Source organism: Corvus brachyrhynchos, unplaced genomic scaffold, assembly GCF_000691975.1.
Source record: "Corvus brachyrhynchos isolate BGI_N302 unplaced genomic scaffold, ASM69197v1 scaffold242, whole genome shotgun sequence".
Taxonomy (NCBI): domain Eukaryota; kingdom Metazoa; phylum Chordata; class Aves; order Passeriformes; family Corvidae; genus Corvus; species Corvus brachyrhynchos.
This window is the reverse complement of record NW_008236636.1, coordinates 155,200-175,286: the sequence shown is the minus strand read 5'-3', so window position 1 is coordinate 175,286 and position 20,087 is coordinate 155,200. Positions and strand designations below refer to the sequence as shown.

Genomic DNA, 20,087 nt, shown 5'->3' with positions numbered 1-20,087 from the left:
GCATAACATAGGAGGAGGGAAATCTCAGGATTTTCTGGTTTCTGATCTAAAAGGCTGATACAGTAGTTGGGAAGCTGAAATTCACTTCAAAGTTTAGATTAAATTAACATTGTCTATGAGATGATGAGCTAGTTTTCCTCCAGTATATGTTCCCTGTTTTTTCTAATAAAATGATCTTGCAAAATACAAGATAGGAAGCCCATGACTACCAGTCATCGTGAAAGATAAAATATTTCGTTGTGCCATATTTGCAAGTAGTATCTTCTAGTAGGTCAGCCAGTATTGTTGGAAAAATACATGTTTCAAGATTTGGCTTGACTGTTTTTATTTCTTTAAAACTGTATCAGTTGACCTAGCAGTAAATACTAGTTGTGTTCATAAGCTTTGTCTTGCATATACTCTGAAGTCCTCATGGTTACCGTAATAAAACAGACATCCCATTTCAGAAATAAATTTAAAAAAAAAAAAAAAAAGATGGGAAAGAAGCCTTTTTATTGACTAACTTTGGTGAACACAATAAGATATCTTTCTGTTTTAGTGATGTCATTCACATTTGCCACTAATGAGTAAGTTGTTCTCAAAACATAATCACAACCCTGCAATAAGACAACATATTCCCAGCATGTGGAAAGTCATCATTTTCTTTTTTTTTAAGAAAGCTGAAAGATATTGTACTTTCTTAAAGATGAATTTCAGAAATTTCTTTTTATACACACCAGTGAAAAGTCTTGGAATTTGATCATAATGCACATTAAGATGACCGAGGGTGAGGAAGATTCCTAAGTGCTTTCTACAGTTACTATAAGTGAGATTTACTATTTTAAATCTAACAAAACAAATGCCTGTTCAGCATCTCTCAGAATCTGACTAGCTGCCCTGGGATAGGAATGGAACGTGAATGTAGCTCAAATAATGCCTTTTGCCAAGAGCTCTGGAGGCTGGGCAAGGTAGATAAAGATTTGGCATAACCTGAAATTTCTCACTGAACAGTGGTGAGATTAGGAGGAGAAGAAACTCTACGACAGGCTGGCCTTTTAAATCATACCTGAAGCAGGTATTCAGTCAGGAAATAAAGTTGGCACATCTTAATACTACAGAGAGGTACAAAAATCATTATGTAACATGACACAGGGAGAGGCAAAGTGGGAGAGATTCCACTGGAAGTGCCATACCATCTCATTAAGACAAGATGTTTTCCTGAAATATTTAAACAGAGCAATATTGCTGGGGAAAAGGGAGTTAGTTACCTGTGACTGAGAAGAAATAGTGAAATGGCATCAGCATACAGTAAGAGAATTCTAGCAATATTCAGGTCTAACCTAAACACTTAATGAAGAAACTCATGAACATGATCCTAGGACTGGGACGTTTCTCTTCAGAGTGTTTAAATAAAAAAATCAGAGGAATATGCAACTTCCATTTCCAAGCTGTTTTTTCAGGCACTTGAAAAAAGATGCAAAAAATATTTGGTGTTTTAGGCCCATTCCCAAAAACTTGTAACATTAAAAGTTAAAACATAATTTCTAGTATGCATGCAAACTTAAAGTGATGCATCTAGAAAGAAACATTTGTCATATAATTTGGTATTTGTATAAAAAGTGAGTTTAAGGTTTGTTTGATAGTTGAAACACTATGAAAATTAAAAATTTTGTACCCTAAGTACTTCAGATCCAGAAATAATTGTGCCTTGCAACTTCTTTGTTTATTTGAGCAAAGAAAACAATGTTCTTAAATTAATAAAAAAACTTCCCATGTGAAAATTAAGCTTAAGGGATCCTGAATATACACAGCAAAAACCAGGCTATAAGAGCCTTAGTGGCTCTTGTGGGAAAGTTCATTCAATAAACATGAAGGCTTTCTGCTAATTTTTGTTCCCAGTTTACAAGCTGGTTAAAACCTAAAACTGTCACTGCAAATAAAATTGTGAGCACGTGCATCTTCAAAAAGAAAGTCTTCCTGATGCTTCTCAGGTCATTTAAACATAAATATGGCAAACAATGGGGTTTTGTCTTCCTTAATGAACCCTAGATTTTGAAAAATAGTCAAGAAGTCAAGAGTCTCACTTTTTCATGTACCTCCTTCCCATTTCAGCGATACATGGTCATATTTCTAATACATGTCCATAAACCCTGTTTTCAAAGCGGCTAATTATCCTGAAGGATGCTTAAGTTCATTGGTCAGAGAGCTCTTTTTTAACCTTAAGACTTTTTTTTTGTCCAGTCCATGCTCAGTGGCAAATCAGCACCTGAACAATATAGAATCCAACCTGGCAATGCTGCAAATGGCCATCATGTAATGTTTTGTCCATATTCTCCTTCCCTGTAACTGTTTCAACTGCTGTCCTTTGGGAGTGAGATTTTCAGTTTGCCTGCCACCTGAAGGTTAATATGTGTTGACTTGTTCTAAAGTTTGAATACAGCCTTGTTAATTGAAATGGCTTTGAACAAAAATATCTGCTGTCTCAGTTTCTTAAAACAAAATTTTAAAAGAAAAGAAAGCAAAAGAAAGAAACAAATAAAAAAAAACAGCCAAAAATCAACATGAAAATTAATAAGAGCTCACCCAAATCTTGATGGCAAATAACTCAAAACAGAGAAGTGAAAAAAGGTTTACACTCGAGCTGAGCAAGCTAGAGTGCAGACCTTCCACTGAAACCTGGGGCAGAATTGGGCATGTAGAGGCAGATACTGTGTCACTTGCTAGCACAGCTTTTAGTTATTAATCACATTACCTATCTGGGTTCATCTTGAGCCTGCAGTTAGTATGAAAGGGAAATACCCGTCTCTCCCCCCTAGCCTTTTGCAAAAAGGAAAGCAGTGGAGAGGAAACAGTTTCCACGGATAGCAAGCACTGCCCGTGGCAGCACAACAAATGGTTGCTCTATGTGTGTGAGAAAGGAGAGGGGGTCTGATGTGCAGGACTGGTTTCCATTCTTGTCAAGCACCCTCTCAGTTAGCTATGCTCTCCTGACACATAGTGCATAATGGATTTTCCAGTTCCTGATGTGTATGTGTAGCTAAATCTAGAACTTCTTGCTCTTATCATTGTTTCAGCACAGCAGCAGAATCCAGGTAAAAGTCACATCTTTTTATCAGCTTCTAGATGAAGCACTGTGCAGGTCTGAGCACTCAACCCCCTTCATGGGACTAATCTGGTCATGCACGAAGAGCCTGCAATCAGTAATCTGCAGAAGGACATCTAATATGCTGACTGGGAGAGTTATGGTGAAATCACTGAATTTCTGTGGTAAGAACGCGCATCTTTAATGGATAACATGATACCACATAATTCTTTTTCTTTCTATCTGAATATGAAGAATGAATATATAGTTATAGTGGCATAAATAATCACTTTTGGGGGGTGTTGTGTTCCTTTGCACATGTGACTTGTTCCCTTGTGAGCAGAGTGTGCTGCTCTGGCAGCTTCAGCCCTAAGTCTAGCTCTGGCAGTGACACTCTGACTTTTCCTGTCTTTTCCATTAGGTTTCTCATTTTCCACCCTACCTGTGGAACAGGCTTTTAGGCAAGTGGTTTTTTTCATGTTGATTCATTATATTAAGCTTTGAAGATGGATAGAGAGGCTTCCTTTTATCATACTTCATAAAATGTGAGATGACGTTCCATGCATAAAATTATTATCATCTTTTAAAACAAGCACATTAATAGCAAGATAACTATAGAAAAAGTTGTAAAAGTGCATCAGATATGTGTTTTTAAAATAATGTTTTTGAACAATTGGAGTTTTACAGATTAAATAGCAAAACTGAAATGTCTTTGCATGTCTCAATTTTAACCATTATCATTTATCAAAACAAAACCAAAAAGCCTTATAAACAACAAATGGGATAGTGATCATTTTACAGCTGCATCGAGAGTTTTGCAGCATAACTAATTTAAATGCCAATAAGAAAAGCATTTTCAAGAATTTTTTTTCTTTCACAAAAACATGCAGAAACCTTGCAGCCATTTTGTTAAGTGAAAAGGGTAACATCTTCAGCTAGGTTCTGCTGAATTACAGCTACTCTGCAAAAACCATGCAAGCAAGCAGCAATCTGTTCCTGTGCAATGTGTTCTACTCAATATATGCCAGAGGTGCACGTCTGCCCGTATAGACGGATGTGTACACTGGATTTGCAGAAAATGGTGAACTGAGTAATTTTTCTGGAGTGACAACAACAAAACAGATCATTATTCTGTTAATCACAGAACCAGAAGGTCTGCTACTAAGTTTTTGTTCTTTCTTAACAAGTTATTTGAAATAAAATGACTAAAAAAACGGCCAAAACTTAAAAGATCAGACACTGAGCAGGAACAGAGGGAAAAAGCCATCCAAAAAAACCCCAAACAAAACAAAACCAAAACCCAAAAAAACAGAAGTAAAAAGAGTGCAGTGGATAATATACTCAAATATGCACAAGTGTGAGTAGTCCATACATTACAGTATGGAACAAGCAGCTATAGGTACGGTTTTCATTCTGGTAAATCATCCTCTCAAACCCCTCTGGCTGTGTAGGATGAGCCACCATCAGCACCTCCTCATTTAGAGTCACAGTTGTACAGAAAGGAGCAACACAACTCCTTAAACACAAAAAAACACTTTCTCATGGATAGTCATGTAAGTGCCACAAAGGACCTAAGAACTTAAGTCTAGGATCAAAATCAAAGTTCTCAAAGCCTTCATTAAGTTGCTGCTGGAGTTCACAACATTTAAATACCTGCATCTGTGCCACTAAAGCACTTTGAAAATATCCATACTATTACTAAAGGTTCTGTTCACATTCATGCAAGTCCTGACAAGGCTCAGAGGTTTAATCATCAGAGGTGGTAGACATATTCTTTTTTCTTCTTAATCCTCAGATAATGACTCAGGCTATTCATACCCCTAAATCAGAATCCTGAGAGGATGTAGGCATCTTTCAAAAAATGCAAAATAAATCTAAGATTTCTTCCTGTCCTCAGAATTTCTTGCTCACAATCTGTCTTGTGAGTATTGTGGATTCCTGACTGAGACACTTTGGATTCCTATCCAAAGAAAATGTGGATTCTGCTCAGGAGCTGAGTGGCTTGAGGTCTTGAGGCCAATTTTAGAGAACAACAGGGCAGAATAAATGCTTAATTCCCAAGAGAAACAGGACTTGACGTAAACACAGCAGAACTTGTGCCAAGGGGAGAAAAGAAAGAACAGGTAAGAGACCTATGGAAAAGAAAATGTCATTATCAGGGTTCAGGTAAGAATCCAGAGGACTCTGGGGTTCAGGTCTCATTCAGGTAGAGAAGCTTTATCTCTTGGTGGCCAGTATTAAAACAAAACATTTGGCTGAGGAAATGGATTACTACAGGAAGCAGAACGGCTGAGAGGAAGTCCCTGCTCCATGGAATTACAATATGACTTTAGCTCAACCCTCCAAAACTACTCCGTCCTAAAACCACTTCTGAAGATCATAAAGATCCATGCTGCTCTTGGTACATTTTATCTTTTCAAAATCTGGCTATCAAACCATAATGAGCTCTTTTGGCATTGGAAACAGTCTTTATGCTCTAAGCTAGATCCTGCTGGCATTACTTAGCATTATTCTACTGACTTACTGGAGCTTATTAATTTAATCGAAATGGACATTTTTTTCTTTTAGTTTAGGAATAGAAGCAATATCTCCTGATAATGCCTTTATATGCACGATTTGATAAAGGGTTGAGTCAGTTTACCTGAAATTAGTTGTATATTCGTTGTGTACTCTGCACACTAGAATCTAAAAAGCACATGAAATATTTTACATGAAAATATCGCTCTATTATTTAAGTCAAAAAAGATATTTCATTTGCTAATGCAACACACACAAATATGAATGTCAAAGTTTAGCAAAAGACAGAGACAATTAATGAGAAAAAAAAAGTCTGTCCTTCTATGTGTGAATTCATAGAATATATTTGAAGATCATAACTTTCACACCTTGTGAAGTTTCTTTCTCACTTTAAAAAAATGTGCTGTGATATACAAAGAATAGATAGGTCATAATGGTTCCTAGAGACCAGCTTTGACAGGCAGTGCAGTCTCAGAGAGAGAAGTACACAAATACAACTTTTGTAAATAGAAGCTTGTTTCTTCTGACCTGCCTGAGGAATACACTTGTGAGTTTTCTTCATTTGGAGTTTCTGTGATATAGACAAATCATAATTTGCTTTGAAATAGCAAAGCTGAAAATTAAAAGTTTTGAATATTACCAATTAGAACACATATATTTTAGGAAGTATTAGTTACCCCTGTTGAATACCTAATACCCTCACTTTCAACTGGTTGCTGTTGTCTGGCAAAGTGTATCTCAAGGACTCAAAAGCTATACTGAATTCAAATGAGATATTTTCCCTCTTATTTGGATCCTGGCAAGTGAAAGAATACATCATAATGCATTTATTTGAAATTATTTAACTTTGAATTAGAATGTGCTCAAGATACTTTAGAAAATAATTAATATATTTAAAACATTTTGAAAAGGAAGACCTCTCACCTAATGAGCTTTCATAGTATGCTATGAGTGATGAAATACAGCTGTCCTTTGAAGTGAGGTTAAATACAGGGGCAGAAGAGGCAGAAAAGGCAGTAACCCACCTAACAGACATAAGGAGGAACAAAGGTAGAACTGCTAAATCAGATTCTTTACCTTTATAACATCCCCTTTGAAGCTAAGCTTCTCTTTCCATTTGCTGTGCCTTTCGGAAATCAACATTCACAGACCATAGAAAAATGTGAATTTTAGCATATGAATCATGAATATTTCATTCTCATTTTTCATGTTTTTTTCAAGAACTCTTGACAATTATTTCACAAGATGGAATTTTCCCTAAGTAAAAACAAAAGCCTGCAACAGCTGAACTTGGATATCTGATAAGACAACTGCTGACAGAAATGCTTGGGGATTCTGCTATGCAGAAACTTTAGTTGTGTCATTTTTCAGTTGTGATTCTGGATTCACTAAAAAGGCAATTTGCAACATATGTGTACCAAGGCCTATAAAGTCACACAATTTACCCCTGTGTGTAGGTACATAAGTGGAGTAAGATACAATCCAAAACTTCTGTTCATGTACAACTCCCACAATGTATATTTTTGTACAGTGAGATGTGGAAGATGGGCCCAGACATGGATTGGTTAAGGATGGGTGAAAAGTCTGCAGCACCTTGACATGACTCACTATCTCTGCTCCACAGGGTCCAGCACAGCTGAGTTAGCACAAAATCACTGATAGGGCAAAACACCTTCACAGAGAAGACGCTGCCCATACAGAAAGCCCTGCAGCAGAGTCTTTTGCTTTGAACTGGACGGTATCTAGTCACCCAGAACCTCACTCTGGCAATTTACCAATTCTCTAAAATATATTTCTAGTGAGTAATTTTATTAAAGAGTAAGTTCTGTGTGGCCTTTTAGGGATGTGCAGCAACTGTGAACTGAAAATCCATCTTTTTGGGTTAGAAAGCTCTGGTGAGATATTAAGAGAAGTTAACATAGGAGTTGAATAAACAGCCTCCATTTTGATGCACTGCTATAAAATATATCTTGAACTATGGGCTAGGTTTGTAATTTAGGCTTTCTGCAGCTTAAGAATGGCACTAATGGACTATAAAACTATATTAAAGCTGATTTAGATTATGCAGTTTTATAATAAATTCAGTTTTGAGTTAGCATGAGTAGAAACAAACCTATCTCTCACTTCTTTCTTTCTGAAGCCCTGTGGCATAATAAGGGACCAGGGCGTGACATGAGAGTTGGCCTAAACACCAAGGTGGGCTTGCACCTGCAGAGGAGGTAGGTCAGCAGAGATCCTCTGCTGCTCCTAAAAAGGCATGTTGTTTATGAAGCTCACAAGTTCATCAGATCTCATTCTGGGGCCCTTGAGGTATTGTATCATAGAACAGTGAGTTAGCCAATATTGCCTCACTCCATATAATATATAAATAAGGGAAGAAACAACGATTGCAGACATATGGTTTGGTCTTCTGCCGAATGCAGGCTGAGAACTCCCTTGAAAACTTAACATCTCTATGAGATTTTCACCAAAAGACAGTAAAACAATGTCAGGCCTCCATTTGGCCCAATAGATTGTTATTTATTTCTACTGAAGTCGTATCTGGAAATTGCAACTGAGATAAGGTGTCAGGCAATGTACAAAAGGGCTTGAGTTGTCTCACCTAACTGTATCTGTTCATAGCTTAACATCTGGTTTAAAGTGTTGTCATTAGGAAGAGGTAGTGAGAATATTGTTCAGAGAGCAATTAATATTATTCCAGTCTTAGACAAGGAAAATGTTTCATCCCCTGAAGTGTCTCTCTCTCTTTCTCTTTATTAAATGTACAGGGAGCCTGGAAAACTAACTGAAATGAGATTCTTACTTTTCTAAGGCTAACATATGATGAAATGGGTCTCATTTTACTGCATGTAAAAACTTACAGTCTAGATGAAGTAGACCACAGACAGGAAGGACAGTAATTATACAGAGATGAGAACCGATTTCCCTAGAATAAGACAATTGCTTTGCCATATGATTAGTCCCAGGATCCTTTGGCTCCTACATCAGTTTTTTCTGGGGAGTGTCATACAGTAAGGCCTAACAAACACGGTAAAAAGATTCCTTCCATTTGTTACCCGCACAGCTAGGTAGTAAGATGAGCAGTCAGTTTTCACAAACATTTCTACACAATTTTCAAATATAACTTGTTCCTTTCCAGATAAAATAGGTGGAACAGAATGAAGTACAGTAACTTGATATGTTTACTGCATTGTTGTTAAACCTTTACTATTACTATGTAGGATTTTCAAAGTAGTCTCCAAAATCATTTCCAAAAGGCAGTTCTATTGCATTGGAAAACATGGAAAAACACTTAATTAATCCTCTTGGCTCTCTGCTTTCTCAGAGAATATTTAAATTTTAAAATACAGATTTTCACTGTGTGGGCCAAATTCAGTCTCAAGGCCTCACCTGGAGCTTACTGAAGTAAAAAAAAAAAAAAAAAAAAAAAAAAAAAAAAAAAAAAAAAATTAGAAAAGACTCAAATTTATTTCACTGACTCCTAAAAGAGACTCCATGTGTTTTCAAAAATTCATTGTGTTTTTTTATATGAGCAATCACACAACTTAAACGGCAAAAATTTCCTAAACTCTTGCCTGGTTCCATAAGACACAATTTGTCATTGAAATAAAACCTAATAAACAATTAAAAAATGCATGGAACTTCTTCTCCCTGTGGCATCAGATAGTACCTTTGCCAGACAACACAAATTTCCTTGTAGAATGTTAGGGAAATCTAATACTGTTGCTGAATGTGTCATCAAACTACTTTTCCAGGATTGATAAACAGAAGATTGAAAAAGGAACAGTGAGAAGTATTCATAGAAATATCAAAAATCCAAAATAGCTTTATTCACCCATGAAGGTATCTTATCAGTCAGAATGAGTACTCAAGTGTGTGCTGAAGACATAACTTCATTGATAAAAACAAACAATGTGTAAACAAAGGTACAGAAATGTTATCAAATGAATGATAGGATTGTATAAATCAATTGTGTGTCCTTGTCTGGAATACCAAGTTCAACAAAAGAAGCTGTAGCAGAAATAGATAGACTTGTGTGGAATATGAATGAACAATGATACAGAAAACATAGATTTTGGGCACATTAGAAGAGAATGTGTAATATAAAGATACACAAACAAACCCACAAACACATAACTACTTACTGAAAACACAAATCGCTTTCTGGCTTACATAAAACAGGAATTTCCTCCAGCTGTACTTATACTGCTGTAGCATTTGCTTTCTCTAAATTTTTTAGTCAAGTAATTCATGTAAGACTTCTTGTAAGGAAAGGAATTTTAATAAAGCATATAAACAACAAAAAAATCAAGCAAATATGGTTGAATATTAAGATTGCGAGTTTTTATCAGCAGCATAGCTTCAACAAGATGTTTAAAAACTGTCTGCATAGTTTACAGGTAGTGTTGTCCAACTCTTTTTGGTTTTAGAGGTCTGGCCCTGAGTGAAAGCTTTCTTAGTCATTTCTGGAACAAAGCCGAGTGCATGTGAGAGGTCTCTGGTAGCAGGCAAACTCATTAAGGAACATGAAATCAGATCATTTCAGTGCTGTTCTCATGGTGTCTCAGATTTGAGCATACAAAAGAGTGCAATGTGTTTCAGCTTATGCTGGTTTGCTAATATTGGCTAAATAAGTATCTGGGTATGGAAATATCAGCTTTCATTGCCTTTATCAAACTACAGCCCAAGGGCAGTTTGGAGGATGTCGGCAGCAGGGAGGAATCCATTACAGTCTTTTACACATCCCTTCCCTCAGAACCTGTGACTCACAGCTCTTGTTTTTATTTTCTCCTTCACAGCAGCCAATTTAGAGATAGGCAACCTCTGATCCAAATGAAAGCAGCTATTTCTAGCTGTTGATTGCATTTAGCTACAGTCTTATGCCGTTTCCCTCAGGCAAGAAGTCTCTCAGCTCTGTAGTTAACACTGGTGCTTCTCCCCTGAACTCTGGCTCTTGCGCACCTGCCCTGGAGCTACCAGCGGGATCCCAGGCTCGATGGAGAGGGGCCGTGCCACAGCCCTGGCGACAGCAGCCAGCCTGCAGAGCACAAGGCAGAACAGCTGGTGGGAGGATCCAGAGGCACCCTCAGACTGCATGAGGCTGTGGCTGCACACCTCTCTGGCAGTGCCGGTCTTGCCTCCCCGACCCTGGGACACAGCCCCGCAGCAAGGGCTGGGCTCCAGGGGCACAGCCAGAGGCAGCACCTGGCAGCCACAGCCCTGGCGACAGCAGCCAGCCTGCAGAGCACAAGGCAGAACAGCTGGTGGGAGGATCCAGAGGCACCCTCAGACTGCATGAGGCTGTGGCTGCACACCTCTCTGGCAGTGCCGGTCTTGCCTCCCCGACCCTGGGACACAGCCCCGCAGCAAGGGCTGGGCTCCAGGGGCACAGCCAGAGGCAGCACCTGGCCAGGACAGGCTGTGCTATGGATCACAGGGGCTTATCAGTGGAACAGCCCCAGGTTAGGAGCAGACCTGCCGGGACCGGGGTGTTTCTTATCCTTACCTACACACAGACACGTATCGATGTCCGTATGCTTATGTGCACATAGCCATGCATACACGTACATGTGCACATGCTAAAAAATGGGGTTTGTACAGAATAGCTCTGGTTTCAGCCTCCTCTCACAAATCACCAAAAAAGTGGGTTAGGAGAATTTAGAAATTGCAACAGCATTTTGTGGAGGTTTTCTTTAAAGTTTTCTTTTTCTATCAGTATTTCACTTAGGAATTTTTGGAGCAAAACAAAACCTTCTATATTATTTTAAAAACAGGGATAAAACTCCAGTGCTTTAGATCAAACAAAATTTCATCCAAAAAAGTCAGGGCTGTTCCCCGTTATTACAGCACCTAGAACGCTGTGATACAGTTTGTGAACTCAAGAGGAAAATCTGGAGGGAAAACCACTCTCTCTGCTCTACTATTTTTTTTTTTTTTATTACTGCTTTGTTGTTTTGTATCTCTGTTTAATCTAAAGAAAACTCCTCAGTATCCCTGGCAGTTTCCTAATTTGTTCAATTCTCCTGCCACACTGAAACATACAGATCCCTCCCTTTCTCCTCCCATCCAAACTAAATGAAATGTTTAGTATTTTCACTTAATTAATTTTTGAGGACTGAGTTCTTGGCTTATCTTCAAAGCTGTTAATAGATCTAGATCTAAATCGTCCCACCATAATGGAGGGTATTGTTTAAATATGAACTTTTAAATCCAAAAATATTCTCAGTCTTTTTCCTAAAGTTTTTAAGGAATTTAAAAGACAAAAAAGTTCTTTTGGCTAAAGTACACATTTTTTTTAAATGTGCTTTTGCTCTACTTTTCCCTTTTTAAAAGAAAAACTGGAAGGAAGAGAAGGGGGTCATAAGAGTAAACAGCAACTATAAAGTTATATATATAGAAACATTTCAAAACACGTTTCAAAAAAGCCCCCTTTGTAATGTTGATGAAAAATAAAAGGAATGTCTGCCTTCATTATTTGTGCAAATGAATCAGTGAATTTTCTGAAAATATTAGGTGAATTTTAAATGGATACTGTGGAACATTTCTTATTTCTTCTTGGGTTTAGTATGCTGTGGCAGGAAGAGGGCATCAATTGACCATTAGTTAACTGTTTCCACCCCAGCACAAAACCAGCGGAACCATGTTTAAATTCTCTTTTGAAAGAAATTGAGAAAGTATCTTCATAGCCCTGGAATATTCCATCCAGCCTTTATCAATAACAGAACATCTTCATTTTTGACTCAAAATTACCTTGTTCCACTTTTTTTTTCCCAGTGCTCTGTGACAGCAACCTATGTTCTTCACAAGACCTGACTTTTCCACATTCCAGGCTGTCCAGTTCTTTTTTGAAAACTGAGTTGTTGGACTGCAAGACGATAAACACCTATACTAATTCAATTTGCATCTGGTAATGTCCTTTTATTTTTAGAAAGAACATGTTTCTCCTCATATTGTTATCTCATAATTCAGTAACTGCTTGCCTTTGGCCAGTCACAAGAGCTTTCGGCTGGTTGCTTTTTTTTATCAAGGTTTGGAAATGGATGCGAGTAAGAAAGGACTTCTGTCTCTTCATCTGCTGGTCCCACTCTTTTTGTAAAATAAAGGCCATCTGGATTTTATTTTGCACTGAAGAATGTACAGCATGTTCAGAATTTTTTTCCATGTGAGAGACAGCATTCAGTTACAACTGCTTGGATCGTAAGCCTGAAAATGTTTGTGGCAAAATACCTGGCTTCAAGTTCTGCTTTCTAAAAACAAACGTGAGCTAAGTCTGATCTTGTGGGTGAGGGGGAGGAGGGTGGTATATGGCATGTTGGAGAGCCGGAGAGTTCTGAATAACCCACTCTCGGCCATTAATGTACTGCCCTGAACTGCACGTGGCCCATCTTAATGACATATTAAATCCCATAACCCTGTAGCAGTCCTGGTGAGAACAGATCAAAACCTTAAATAAGAAATATATCAGCTTTAAGCTGGGGGAAGAAAAAAAGAAAAAAAAAGGCAGCTAAAAAGGAACTTGAGGAAAGCATAAATTTAGTCTGTGGTGTAATGTGTACTCAATACGTGCTGGCAGAGAGGGTGGGGTTTGTTATTGTGAACTTCTCTGCTTTGCAATAACAAATTTCCCAGCAACTGCTGCCCTTGCAATCATCACCATCATCATCATCATCATCATCATCATCATCATTCAGAAAGAACATCTGGTCTCTGTGGGAATAATGTGGATATAATATAGATATGAGACATTTTTGCACCTGAATTTTTATATGCATATACTTCAGAAAACTTGGTTTTAAGATTGATGGTGGCTTATATGGAAGGTAATGCCTCTTCTAGGAGCATGATACGGCCCAAGTGAGTAAGAAGGAATGCATGGTCATGTCATGCTCCTTCATCCACAGCATGGTAGGCTTTGAGGTACAAAGAGCCCTTAAGGGCTTCACTGAGCCAGCCTCTGCATTTCCTAACTATCCAGGGAAAAAGAGACCTTGTTAATCTACCAGCACAAAAGAGTAGCTCATTATTCCCCTTTGGAGACAGGGCAAAATTCCATAATCCTAAAACTCGATCTAAAAGCAATTCACAAGATTATCCCATATTCTGTGAGGTAAAGGACCAAGTTATGCAGAAAGACCCAAGCAATAGGCCCAGGTTCAGTATAAAAGGATGATGTACAGCTACGTCTGGCGCAGGCATTTGCACCCAAACTTACCTCTAAAATAAAGCACTGCTCACAAGTGGGAGGAGGAAGGGATGGTTTGATGCATTTCCATTCTCTCTTGAGCTTTTTCAGGTTTCTTAAGCTAATGAGAATTAAAAAAGGAAAAAGAAAGAAAGATAAACAAAACATGCAGTTCAAAATTAAGCATTTCAGAGGTGGAGTAAAAATTTCTAAGCTAGATGCATGCTGTACATATTTGCACAGTCCTGGAGAAACTCCCAAAGCAGCAGCGTAGAAGAACTGAATGTGACAGGCTGAACTCTCCTACACTTATTCCTACTCCTGCTCTGTGTGTCTGTAAGATAGTCACAACATATTTTTATGCTATTTGCAGCCATTTAAAATCCAATTGTTCGGTTTGCACTGAATGTTTAGGTTTCTCCCTGTAATCAAGAGCAAAAAAGGCATCTCTGTAGGGGGATTGTGAGACAGGTGTCTGAACAAGACAGGGTCTGTTGCTGTCTGGATATGGATTTCCATAATGGAAATCTTGGCAACTGGCAAGCCGAGTTATTGAAATGCTCAGGAGGCTTCTGTCACAAAGATACACACAGGATGCAGGACTCATAAAAGAGTTCAGGAAGTTCAGCTGTTGTTGATTATAAGATTTCTTTTGCTTTTCTCAAGTGTATATAAGCCAACAGATTTAAAACCTCTTTGTTTTCCTTCAGCCACCACCTAATGGTACATTGCTGACATTCATGTTTCACACACTGTTCACATAACTTGTTTTTCAAACTGCATCACTTGTTTTTCAAACTGCATCACTTGTTAAGATTGGGTTCACCTTCCCTCAGTCCCACCCAGAATGGAAACAATTCTCCCTGTATAGAATATTTCCATTTCTCCCAGATGATTCCATTTATTATTAATTCCATTATTTAATGTTATCAGTCATTGAATATCTGTTTTATCTCTCGCACATATAATCACAATTATTACCAGACTACATATTTTAAAAGTATGTTTGATCTGTCCCTTCTGATGTGTTTCACAAAATTGCTGCCAAAAAATACTGAAGCAGTTTGTGGGAAGCTACAAAAAGTTCAGCCTGCACAGCCTGCTTCATTAGGTCTAAGATTATATTTTGATTCTAAAATCAAAGAGTGCTCACTGAAATGCCATCAATCAAGATAACAAATGAATTTTTATATGCCATATGTTCTCCAAGTGGAATTTTAATGAGATATTAAAATGTGTTTTAAAGCTCAGGTTATACACAAATATCTTATTGTCAAATGTGTCAGTGTCATGCAAAATATTTGACTGAGTCAAACATCTACATGAGAGTTTACGGGTTGCATTAATGGGAAAAGTCTTTTTAAGGCTAAATAGACCCATTCCCCTGAATAGAATTATTCTTTTGTAGAAGCCACCTCTTTTAATACTCAACTCACCTCTTTTAATAGCAAACATTAACATTAACCAATGACTAAGCTAGTGCAGATTCCTGCTTTTTTTCTGTGAAGAGTTACATGCATTATGTTGTATTTTATAGGCTCATCACCCTACCACTTTTGTCTATTCCAGTATTAATAGCTTCTCCTTTAGGCAATAGTATTTTAGATGTGGTTTTCTGTATCTCTTAGATAAAATTGGCCTTTAATCTTATAGAAGCATCTTCATTTTCTTCTTATCTTTGTGCCTAGCCATAATACTAGCAATTCATTGCCTATTTCAAAACTGGGGTTATTTATTCATTTGGGGTATTCGAAACCTGTAAAATGTTGTACCACCATCATCTCACAGACTTCCCTTTCCTGGCATTGTTAAGGCTGATGGCCTTCTGGTTATGTTAGAGCTCCCAGGTGGTGGTCATGCAGCAAGCAGGGCTTGCACAGCACCCCGTGTCCTGCTTCCAGCCACAAAGGGTATTTAATGGGGATCCCACAGTTCCTGCAATTACCCAGAAGGAGGCAACTGTTGTCATCTTTCTCCCATTTGTTGTAAGCTCCAGTAGACAAGTGTGGGAACTGGATAGCATCCTTTTGTGTACTACAACTTAGCAGATTTGCTGATGACACCAAGCTGAGTGGTGCTGTTGACACACATGAAGAACAGGAGATGCCATCCAGAGGGACCTGGACAAGCTTGAGAAATGGGTCCATGGGAATCTCATGAGGTTTAACAAGACCAAATGCAAGGTGCTGCACCTGGGTTGGGGGCACCCCCTGGTATCAACACAGGCAGGGAGATGAACAGATGGAGAACAGCCCTGCCCAGAAGGACTTGGAGGTGCTGGTGGGTGAGAGGCTGGACATGACCCAGCCATGTGCACCCACAGCCCAGAGAGCCAAATGTGTCCTGGGCTGCATCCAAAGCAGCGTGGGCAGCAGGGCCAGGGAGGGGATTCTGTCCCTTTGCTCCACTCTGGTGAGATCCCACCTGCAGTGCTGCATCCAGCTCTGGGGTACCCAGCACAGGAAGGACACAGACCTGCTGGGGCTTTTCTGTGAGGAAAGACTAAGAAAGAGAACTGTGATTGTTCAGCCTGGAAAACAGAAGGCTTAGGGTGACCTAACTGCAGCCTTCCAGTACCTGAAGGGAGGCTACAAGAAAGATGGAGAGAGACTATTTATTAAAGAGCATGTAGTGACAGGACAAAGGGGAATGGCTTCAAACTGAAAGAGAACAGGTTTAAATTGGATATTAGGAAGAAGTTCTCTGCTATGAGAGTGATGAGGAACTGGAACAGGTTGCCCAGAGAAGCTGTGGATACCCCATTCCTGGGAGTGTTTGAGACCAGGCTGTATGGGATTTTGAGCAGCCTGGTCTAATGGAAAGTGTCCCTGCCCATGGCAGGGGGGATGAATCTTTAAGGTTTTCTACAATCCAATCCATTCTGTGATCCTGTGATTCTATCATCTTACAAAGAGGCTGTAGAAGTCATATGAATCATTGTATTTCAAGTTGTGCAGTCTTGAATAAATTTTCTCACATGTTCTTAAAGGATCTCAAATAATGCTACAAGTAAAGCTAGGCAGGAATTTGTTTGTTTATAGAAAAATATAAAATTTTTATACTTTTTAGAACCTGAAAATTCAGCAGTCAGTTCAGTGAAGCTCTACTGGGAAAACAAGTTCTTAGATTCAAGCTGGAATTTCAAGTGGGGAATGAAGGGAGGAGACAGACTGAAATAATGTTTACTGAAATAAAAGATAACTTGGTGTCAGGGCATCCCAGTTCAGATCTGGGGGCTGAATCATGGAAAATGTGCCTTTCTTCTTGATTTGGGGATTATTTTCTTGGTTTGATTTAGTTTAGGGTAGGTAAGAGGAATTGTTTGTTTTCTTCACTGAAAACTTTCATTTAGTCAAGAATTTTTTATTAAAGCAGGGTAGAAAAAAACAAAAAGAAAAAAAAAAGAAAGAAAAGAACTCCCTTGTACTGGAAAGCTTCATGGGATGTGAAAATTATTTCCTGCTTAGGCCAAACAGTAAAACCTGGCAAAATCTCCACAGCTGCTCTTGAGTGTCTCCCTGGTGCTGGGAGTCAAACACATCAGAGGGAAAAGAAGGCAGCATGAGTAACATGATGAATATTCATGTCCTGGATGTGGGTCTTGGAGTCAGCAGAAGTGAGTTTCTGCCAGACGTGATGGTTCAGCCCAGACGAATGAGACTTTCAAAGGATCCTGTGGAAAATCTCTTGTGCTCCTACTTACTGAAAGAGTTCATACCTCTTCCAGCTGATGACTCAATAAAATGATTTTTGCTTTAAATTTACAAAGAACACAGCTGGGTTTAGTGTGTGTGTGTGCAAGCTCGTAGATGTGAATGAAAACAAGCAGGGAGCCCAAATAAATATTTTTCTTCATCCTTTGAGTGACTCTGAGGTGCTTTAGACATTTATGATGCATTTTTTTTCCTGCTACTAACACAGCTAGTGCTATCGGCAACCTCTAAATTCAAAACGAGTTTTTTGCTTCCTTTCTTCACTACATGCTTGTTATTTATTGTTAACCTGTGAGTGCTTTCAGGCCAGTAAGACAAAATCTTAGTGAGTGTGGAAACAACTCTGTTGGCTGACCTCAAGCAGCTTCCACATCTCAACATGTGCACAAAGACAGCCCTGAGCAGGGCTGGCAACTCTTGAAACTGCAGAGCTTCCTCAGCTTTGCCTGGTGGAGCTCTGCCTTTCCCCTCTGCTAATCATTTCCTGCTCCCTCCACTGCCTTCCAAGTGTGTGGGCCCAGAAAGTACTGGCAGTCCCTCAGTTCATTGTATGTCTGGGCTACATATTATTTACATTACAGTAGTTGCAAATGTCTCCAGTTGGAACCAGGGCTTGTTTCTTTTCTTTTGCTTGTTTTTTTCCTTAAACACAGAACAAATAAGAATGAAAAGTTTTCGGTCTAACGAGATTGTAATTGTGAGCTATGAGAGTGATTATGACAAAAAGATCCTGTGAAAAAGCAGGGAAGGAAAAATAAGAGAGACAGCAAGTGAAAAAGTACAAGTTTGGCTTTGGTCTCACACCTGCTCCTAATAGGTTTTTTTTTAACACATTTCTTAATTTTTAGCATGCTGAGCCACTATTTCTTATGAACTGATACCAACAATAATGCTAGAATCATTTGATGTGTGACACCATGGACTGTAAGCAGAACTGAGAACCATGCTTCACCTAAAAGTGCTGCCCATCACATTATTCTTATTCTTGCACAATTGGGAGAAAAACATTTGAGGAACTTATTCTGTGACCTTCCAGACAAAGTGATCTCATGTATTAACTATCGCATGCTCTTTATGCACATGGAGATAATGACAGGAGCCAAAAGAGATCAAAAATGTCTCAGGAAGAAGAGGCAGAAGAATTTACTCTTCTGATCTGCCCTCATAATCTTTTCAGACATCGATAAAGGATCAGAAAAATAAAATGTGCTCCAAAATGTAATGTATGGTGAAAAACTGGTATCTCAATAAAAAGTTTGATTTTCTCAATATGATATTCTACCTTGTAGTGGTAACAGTGCAATCCCCCTTTGAAAAGCATGGAATGTATCATTGTATGTAGGCTTCGCTAACCTTACTGGGATTGTTTTAGGATAAACTGAATAAGAACCCACTGGTCAATTATGATAACAGGATCAGAAGAGGACCAAAGAAAGTGTAGTGGTTCAATTAGCTGAAAACTTAAAAACTTTGTGTGTGCATAGACATTGCAAGAATAAAGAGAGAGAAATTATACTTTTGCAACATGATAAAAATTCAGTTTTTTCCTGGCATGCATAGACATTGCAAGAATAAAGAGAGAGAAATTTTGCAACATGATAAAAAATCAGTTTTTTCCTGGCACAATGAAGACTTACTAAGGTATATTAATATGCTAAAAAATTACTAGAAGTAATTTTAGTAATATTAATTGTTCATTAAGGACAAGTGGGGGAAATGAGGAAGGGTGATTTAAAATCACAATGTAAACCTGACGAAAAAAGGTTAGCAATGGAAAGGGAAACAAACTTGGGGACTACAGTGAAAGACAAGGCAGACCACCATGAATACCTATCGAGAGGATGAAGCTTTATGTAAGCAGCCCATCAACTAGACAGAGTCTGTTTGGCGGTTTTAGTCCCCCACTTTGTCACTGGGAAAATAAACCAGCAGGATATGGAAAGGTAGTAACTCTGGATGTGCTGGAAGCAGTGAGAAGGAAGAATTCAATGAAAAGAATAGATGAGAATAAAAAGTTGTAGGTAACATGAAAATCACAGTGAAATTGTGAAATCCATAATATTTAGAAAGGAAGGGAAGGGAGTAGCAAAAATGCTAGTGAAATTCAACATGCAGACTTCATACATTCAGAGACTGGAAGATAAAACCATAAAAGAGACAAGAAACAAACAAACAGAAAAATAACAACAAATACATAAGGAGAGACAGCAGTTTCCTGAACAGTAGAGACTTGGGCATGATCTATCTCAATGTGGAGAGGGAATGACAAGCCTAGATGGAGACCTCCTGGTTAAAATCACTGTTTTTTCAACAATCTCAAGCCTAAAAGTGTCACAATAAGAAAGTGGAAACTAACCAGAGTAACAAGGATGAGTACGAAAGAAGAGCACAGGCATGTGGGGACATGAGAAGAAAGGGCACTGTAAATGAACAAAGAGATGTGAGTCATAGTCATTCAGTAAGAAGATTAGTAGAAAGAGGAAGAGGTAACAGATGAATTAAGAAAACTGAAATGTTTAACCCCTTCATCAATAAGAAGGTCAATGACAATCATGCAGACATCATCTTTAACCTCAGTAATACAGGAATGAGATCTCAGGTTAGAATAGGGAAA

At 38.5% G+C, this 20,087-nt stretch overlaps 1 long non-coding RNA gene across 1 annotated transcript in view; it reads right to left on the bottom strand.

Moving 5' to 3' along the window:
* The window catches only part of LOC108444808, a 155,654-nt gene that overhangs the window by 71,042 nt on the left and 64,525 nt on the right, over positions 1–20,087 (bottom strand). The window contains exon 3 of the long non-coding RNA XR_001859508.1: positions 13,791–13,881. This is a non-coding gene — a long non-coding RNA (uncharacterized LOC108444808). The remainder of the gene's footprint in view (positions 1–13,790; positions 13,882–20,087) is intronic.